Source organism: Pinus tabuliformis, chromosome 6 (genome assembly GCF_031772625.1).
Source record: "Pinus tabuliformis cultivar Carrire ecotype Pingquan chromosome 6, CPIR1, whole genome shotgun sequence".
Lineage (NCBI taxonomy): Eukaryota > Viridiplantae > Streptophyta > Pinopsida > Pinales > Pinaceae > Pinus > Pinus tabuliformis.
In genome coordinates this window covers 512,001,363-512,008,637 of record NC_142292.1, presented here as the reverse complement: position 1 = coordinate 512,008,637, position 7,275 = coordinate 512,001,363, and the positions used below count along the sequence as shown (strand labels likewise).

The window sequence follows — 7,275 nt, the reverse complement described above, 5'->3', positions numbered from 1 at the left end:
GGCAAATTTATGGTAGAAAAGAAGAGAAAGATTTTTTTTTGATGTAGATTTTTTTTTGCAATTGACGAAATTGTGAGTGAAACAGTTTTTAAACATATATAGTCTTGCCCAAAATTAAACAACGTGACTTAAGTACAATCTCTACCCATCTTTTGTCTTCAATTTATTTCAAAGCTTTAATTACTTATTATTTTTAATTTCCAACGGAGGTAATTGTTAAGAAATTATTTGTGTTCAGATTTTTATAAATGAATAGATAATTGTTTTGGGAAAGTCATTTTGAACAGTTGTCGATATGTCCGAGTGGTTAAGGAGACAGACTTGAAATCTGTTGGGCTTTGCCCGCGCAGGTTCGAACCCTGCTGTCGACGTGTTGCATTTGTAATAAGAAATGTTTTATTAAATATAATAATTATAATATACATTAACTAAAATATGAAGCGTCCGCCATATAATTGGCATATTAATAGATTAGTGTAATTAGAATATGTATATATATATATATAATAATTATAATATACATTAACTAAAATAGGTCGAGAAGCGTCCGCCATATAATTTGCATATAGATTATTGTAATTAGAATATGTATATATATATATGTATTATCTTCTTATGGTTAATTATGTTTATTTTAGAATAGAGTTTTAAAAATTTTAATTTAATTATTAATGATTATTAGCTAGGTGATATATATTTAATTTTTTTAACGATGATTTTTTTATTTTATTTTTTTCCGGGGAAAATAGAGTTCGTAATTTCTATTAAGAAGTAGATAATAGAGATTACATGCTGTTGATGCCAAGGCATATGCTGTAGTGTGGCGATGCCACTGTTCAGTAAATATTTACATAAAGTTGTCCTGTAGGTGTCACTATGGATACGATGGGGCTGTATCCATAACAAAAAAATAACAGTATTACATAAAAAGTTCAAAATTATGCAGAGTTTTGAGGTGTATAAACCTCGAGCCAAGTACTAACAAAATAGCATCGATCAGAGCCATGCAGATATATACAAAAATTGACAAGTGGATCAAAATTTTCAGATGGGGAGGATGTCCCCTTGTTGTAGACCATCAATATAGGGACGGTGGTAGAACCTGTGCATCCCCTCTGGGCTGTATTCTTCGATCATCCAATCGCCTAGAGGCCGATCCGCCGCTTCTTTCGAGAGCCGGTCAGCAGTTGTATTTCTTTCCCTGTAGATATGAGAAACAGTGATCCGGTCAAAATGTGTTTTAAGAAAAACAATTTCTTCCAAGATGTGTTTCAAAGAATATGTATGACAAATAGATTTATTATTTGCCCAATCAATCACTATCTTTGAGTCCCCAAAAATTTGTACTTGTCGACAATTTTTAGATAGTGCAAAATATAGTAGATGTCTCAGTGTAATAAGCTCAGCATGATTGTTGGTACCCAGACCGAGTCCCAATCTCAGGTGGAAATAATGTGTATCTGTTAAATGAAATAGAATACCCCCTCCACAACCATGAGCCGATGCGGCCCCATCGAAATAGGCCCAAGGCATATCCCTGTTAATAATTTCGGGCGTGATATGCCTGGGAGGATTAGATTTGTTTTCATATGGAATTTCTGTGTAGGCTGCGCAAATGGAAGGCGGAAGGAGCTGCCAGTTAACCCTGCCCTCCTCAAATATGATGTCGTTGCGCTTGTTCCAGATGTACCAGGACACCACTAACGGTAGATTTCTTGCCTTTTCCGGGGTCACAGCAGTCCACCAATGCGCCCAGGCTGTAGGAATATCATCTGCGTGCCAGGCGGTGGTGATATTGAGAGACTGTTTGACCTGCTGCCAAATGTCTAAGGTGACTTCGCAAGTGAGGAATAGGTGAGGCGTAGATTCCTCCTCCTTTCTGCAGAGTACACACCAGGTAGGTCCAGCAAAAGCCCGGTTTTTGAGGTTGTCCCCGGTTGGTATTTTATTCGCCAGAATGTTCCACATTAGAAGTCTGGCCCTAGGCTGTGCTTGAAGCTGCCAGATATCCGACCACCAGTTTTTGTGAAAGTCAGGCTTCTTGGCCTCAATGATCTTTAAGTAGCCAAGCTTTGGTGCATATATTCCAGATTTAGCAGGTGCCCAAATGAGTTCATCTTCCTGCTCATGTAGCTTGATATGTGTTTCAGTAAGTGCCTGTATGTATCTTTGCCAATGTTCAGTCCATTCATCTGTCAAGTGCCACTGTTGATCCGTTACCCATGCCTGAGTGAATATGGTAGATCGATGTGGGTCACCAACCTGTGCTAGATATTTGATGCCCCTATTGTTGAGGTGTCGGATCAGGTCTTCCGGCAGAAGGTGAGCGTTCCCTGACCCAGGCCAAGGGTCTAACCCTATACGGACTTGAGCTCCATTACCTATTTTCCATAATAGATTATCCTTGATGAGAGGCAAAGCTTTTAGAGTAGCTCTCCAGATTGCAGATACGCCCTGGTAATTCCATGATGGTCTACGAAGCCAATCTGTGACATTGGAAGGCCAAATGTATTTTTTATGTATAACTTCGGCCCATAAACTGTCCATCTTGAGTAATGACCAGCCCTGTTTTGCTGTTAAAGCTTGTGCAAATTCTGAGAGGGATTTAAGCCCCCACCCACCCCATTTCTTTGGCATGGAGACGAGGGTCCATCTTGTCCATGCAAATATCTTTCCCTTTTTATTACCATTCCACAGGAATCTGTTACATATTTGCTGTATTTTTTGTAAAATGCCTTTCGGGATCCATGTGAGGGACATCCAATAAACTGGTGTGGCCTCAAGAACTGATTTGATCAGCTGTAACCTGCCAGCTTTTGACAGTAAGCAGTGGTGCCAGCAGGTGATCATTTTTTCAATTTTGTTTATAAGCCACACCCAGTGTTCAGTTTTATATCCATCCGGCCTTAATCTGAATCCAAGATATTTGATACCTTCCAGTAGATTATTTTCCAGGAAGGGAAAGAACTGCAAAGCCAACTGAGTTTCCTGTTGTGTACATCTCATCAATGATCTGGTGGATTTGTCCCTATTGATTTCCATGCCCGTAGCTTTACAAAAAAGAAGGAGGATATTATATAATGCAGTGCTACCTCGGACACTACCATTGAGAAAGATAAGTATGTCATCTACGAACAATAAGTGGGTAAGGGAGAATTGTTCAGTAATTTTGAGACCACTTAGCTCCCCATTCCTTTTTGCATCCTCTATAAGCCTACTCAAACCTTCCATAACAATAAGAAAGAGTAGTGGGGAGAGTGGGCAGCCTTGCCTGATACCCCTGTTGATGTAGAAGCGATCTGAGGCTGCGCCATTTATGAGGATGGCAAAGGAGACAGAAGATACACACCCCATAATCCAATTTATGAACAGATGAGGGAAGCCCAGATGGATAAGAATCATTTTAAGGTATAGCCAGTTAACCTTGTCAAAAGCCTTAGCAAGGTCAATCTTTAAGGATACCCCTTTGAGGTTTTTCAGCTTGATGGAATGTAAAGCTTCCTGGGCGGTGCCAATGGCTTCTTGGATATGGCGATTTTGGAGGAAAGCAAATTGTTCAGCAGATATATGAGAGGATAGGATCGGTTTAATACGGTTGGCTATGATCTTGGCAATGATTTTGTAGAGACAATTACAGAGGGAGATAGGGCGAAAATCATTGAAGGATGAGGGGTCATCGGATTTGGGGATCAAGGCAATGAAAGTCTGATTCATAGGCGGATGGATGTGCCCCGAGATCCTGCTTTCCTCAACAACAGCTAAAAGGTCCTCGCCCAGCAGATCATAAAAAGCCAGGTAGAATTCCACAGGCCAGCCATCTGGTCCCGGGCTCTTGTCTTTCTTAAACCATTTAAGTGTACTTTCCAGCTCCTGTATAGTGACTGGATTTGTAAGGTCTTCAATATCATCCTGTCCAACAAATCGAGGGAACTTTTCTGCTAGTCTAATGATATCTGGTAGATTTACATCATTTGGTGCCGTGAAGAGACTCTTGAAATGTGTTACCCCCAGGCTAGCCAGTTGCTGGTGTGTAGTAGCCCATCCGTCTGGTTCCCTTGGTAGCCTCCAAATGGTGTTTGATGCCTTCCTGCCATTGGCTAGGTTATGAAAGTATTTAGTGTTACAATCCCCCGCTTTGAGCCAAATGGCTCTGCTTTTAAGTCTCCAATGCTCCTCCTTTTCTTGTAAGATTTTTGCTTTTTGCCCAAGCAGTTGGTTTAGTAGTGCTTTGGAATCGTCGGAATGGTAACCAGTCCCTTTCTCATCAGTCAATGAAGCTATCTGAGCTTCAGTATCTTTCAGAGTCTGCTCATCTCTGTGCCTCTTGGATTTCGCCCAGTTCTCGGTCAATACTTTGAGCCTTTTGAGTCTCTCACAGAAGTCAAGCGCTTTCCTCTGATCCCGCAGTGGGGGCAGTGAGGCCCAGAAGTCCGTGACCATCTTGATATAATCCGGTTCTTGGAGAAAGCCGGCAAAGAATTTAAAGGGAGACCGCGGCTTAGAATTGTTGTCACTAATCTGAAGAAGAATCGGTTGGTGATCAGATAGCCCCCCTGAGCCAACCCATTGTCTGTATAAGGGGCAATTCTGTATTAGTTCCTCATGCATCATAAACCTGTCCAGTCGCCTCCCCAGAGCAGCCTCACCAGTGCGCTGATTGTGCCAAGTAGGTTGCTTCTTATTCATGGGAATATCCACAAGGTGATGTGAGTCTAGGAGCATTTGCATTTGATCCGCAATAGGATCACACTGGGCATTATGACCCCAGGATTCACCAACTCCCAATGAGAAGTTGAAATCCCCCCCAATCACTGTATTCTGTGTGATGTGGTCACCAATGAGGAAATCTTGCCAGTAAGGTAGCCGATTCTGGTTAGGCCCATAAATATTGATAATTCTGATCGGAATACCCAGGTCACCTAAAATTATATCCATACCGAGGAAACCTCTGCCCCCCCAGGCAGAGAGAGACCTACATTTCCTTGGGTTGATACCAATGAGTAATCCTCCAGATCGACCACACGCATCCAGTCCATGTAAAATCCATCCAGGAAGCAAAGCTTGCAAACATCTCACCGCCACCTCAGATGTGCACAGAGTTTCTTGAAGAAAAATGATATCACATCTAGATTCATGAAGGAGTCTTTTCAGAGCCAATCGTTTTTTGGGGTTGGCTAGTCCCCTGCAATTGAAGGAGAGCCAGATCATGGGTCACCACAGGTCATGGGCTCAATAGCTCTAAGTGCCCGTTCAATAGTAACCTGTCGCCCCATGGCGACATCAGCAACAGCATTTAGCTTTGCTGAAGAAATTTGTGAGGGTCTGCCACGCTTTTGTTTACGGTGGCGTCCAGGGGATGAACCCAGACCTAAAATACGAGGCCGTGCACGAGATCTCAGGTGATAATGATGTGAGCCGGATTCACCCGGAGAGGATGGAGAGTCAGTACCACCCAGGGTCAGATTGTGCGAGGGAAGGGTGGTAGAGATGGTGGGAGGAGGTGGGGCGATGGTGCAGAGTATGGAGGGGAGGGACACAAACTCAGAAAGGGGAGCTTGCATAGAAGAATTTACAATTGATTGCATATCAATAGAGAAAGATTGAGAGAAGGTGGGGGTGGAATCATTACCCGGTCGAGAAGGTGCAGCCTCCGCCGGTTTAGTAGCAGCCACAGCGGTCTTTGAGCGAGTCCGCGGCGGTCCTGGAGCAGCCGAGGCCTTCCGACGAGCATTCATTGAAGCGCTGTCCCCCTTCTTCTTGGATGGGGTCTCCTGTTGTAGCTGTGCACCCTCCATAGGAATATTATCTCCGGCATTTTGATCCACAGTGGTCTGTTGACGAGGTCCTTTGGTGTCCTCAGAAGTCACCCCCGAATTCAGTGGACAATCCTTGTAGAGGTGACCAATTTTGTGGCACCTACGACAGCGGAATGGTACGCCTTCATAATCAAGAGGCTGTTTGCGGGAGACATGGCTGTGGTGCAGGGTGATCTTTTCCACCAATCCAGGCCTGGTATCCAAATGGACTAGAATTCGAGCCATTGTCCTGATACCCGATTTCTCATACGACCTGTCGTGCTCCAGGTAAGTGCCTAGAGTGTCCCCAATTTTTTTGAATGTATACTGATTCCAGAATTGCCATGGCAACCCAGGAAGACGAACCCAAATGGGACCTGCCCCCAGTTGTTCTCGTTCCGGGTCAAAAAGGGGATCCCACCGTTTGAGCAAGACTGGGGCGAGCTCAATGTGCCAATATTGGGTAAGGACCCACTGAGTGTATTCGGGCCGTTGGAAATGCAGGGCAAACCAGCCTCTTGTAAGTACCATAATCTCTGGAAGTTCTTTAAAGAAAGACCCCCAAATCTCTTCCACCCAAAGCTTGAGACGCTCCGCAGAGTATGTTCGACCCCGAACTCTGCCCACCAGGACCTTACGAGCGGCGTCCATTACATCCGGAAGTGGTGCTTCAGGCCCAAAGTTGATGTTGAAATCAGGATCAATGGCCCGGAGGCAGCGACCTTTAGTCACCTTCTCAGAGCGTTTGCCAAATGGGGTCCCCTTCAGTAAATTGCGACACGGGTCAGAGGAGCTGTGCTGGGCGGATGCAGCGGAGCGCACCGGAAGTGGCGGGGTAGTGAAGCACCCAGAGCGAATCGGTGTGTGAGGGGTTGAATAGCTGGTGCCAGGGAGAAGGGATACAGTGGGGTGGATGGAGGGCTGATGTGCCTGCGGCATAAATGAAACAGATGGAGAATGAGAGCTCGATGGGGGCGGAGGCGGAGGGGGCGGAGGTAATACAGGGCGGATATGGTACTGTAGCGGGGCGTCAAGGAAAGGCGAGCTTAGAAAACATGAGCCCAAGAGCTGTGCCGTCGCAGGGGAGAGGGGAGGACAGTCAAGGGGCGAGGAGTCCGCGGGAGTGAGAACCAGAGATTTGTTTTTACCTGTAGAGGACAAGTGTGGTTGCTGTGACGGAGCACCTGTCACTAAACCCAGCGCAACGCTCCACGGTACCATTTGAGGCCGCCTAGTATGAGCCCATATATCCTAATGCGGCATGGGGTCCGCCTCATAGTCGACCAACTCCTCATCACCCATTTATCTTGTCGGTAGGAAGGCGTAAACGGGGTTCGATAGGGGGGCCAGTCTGCGGGTAGTATGGAAGAGTCAGTGCCTTTTTAATGACGATTAAGTAGGTAGGTGGTAGATTTTCTTTTGAAGTATTTGAAAATATTTTTAATAATATTCATAAATTAAAGATTGAGATTTATTTTTT

The 7,275-nt window shown here is 44.6% G+C and overlaps 1 non-coding gene across 1 annotated transcript; it reads left to right on the top strand.

The window, feature by feature from the left end:
• Positions 1–289: 289 nt before the first annotated feature.
• TRNAS-UGA (transfer RNA serine (anticodon UGA)) lies at positions 290–371 on the top strand. Its single transcript has one exon. It is a non-coding gene; the product is annotated as a tRNA-Ser (tRNA).
• Positions 372–7,275: the final 6,904 nt, after the last annotated feature.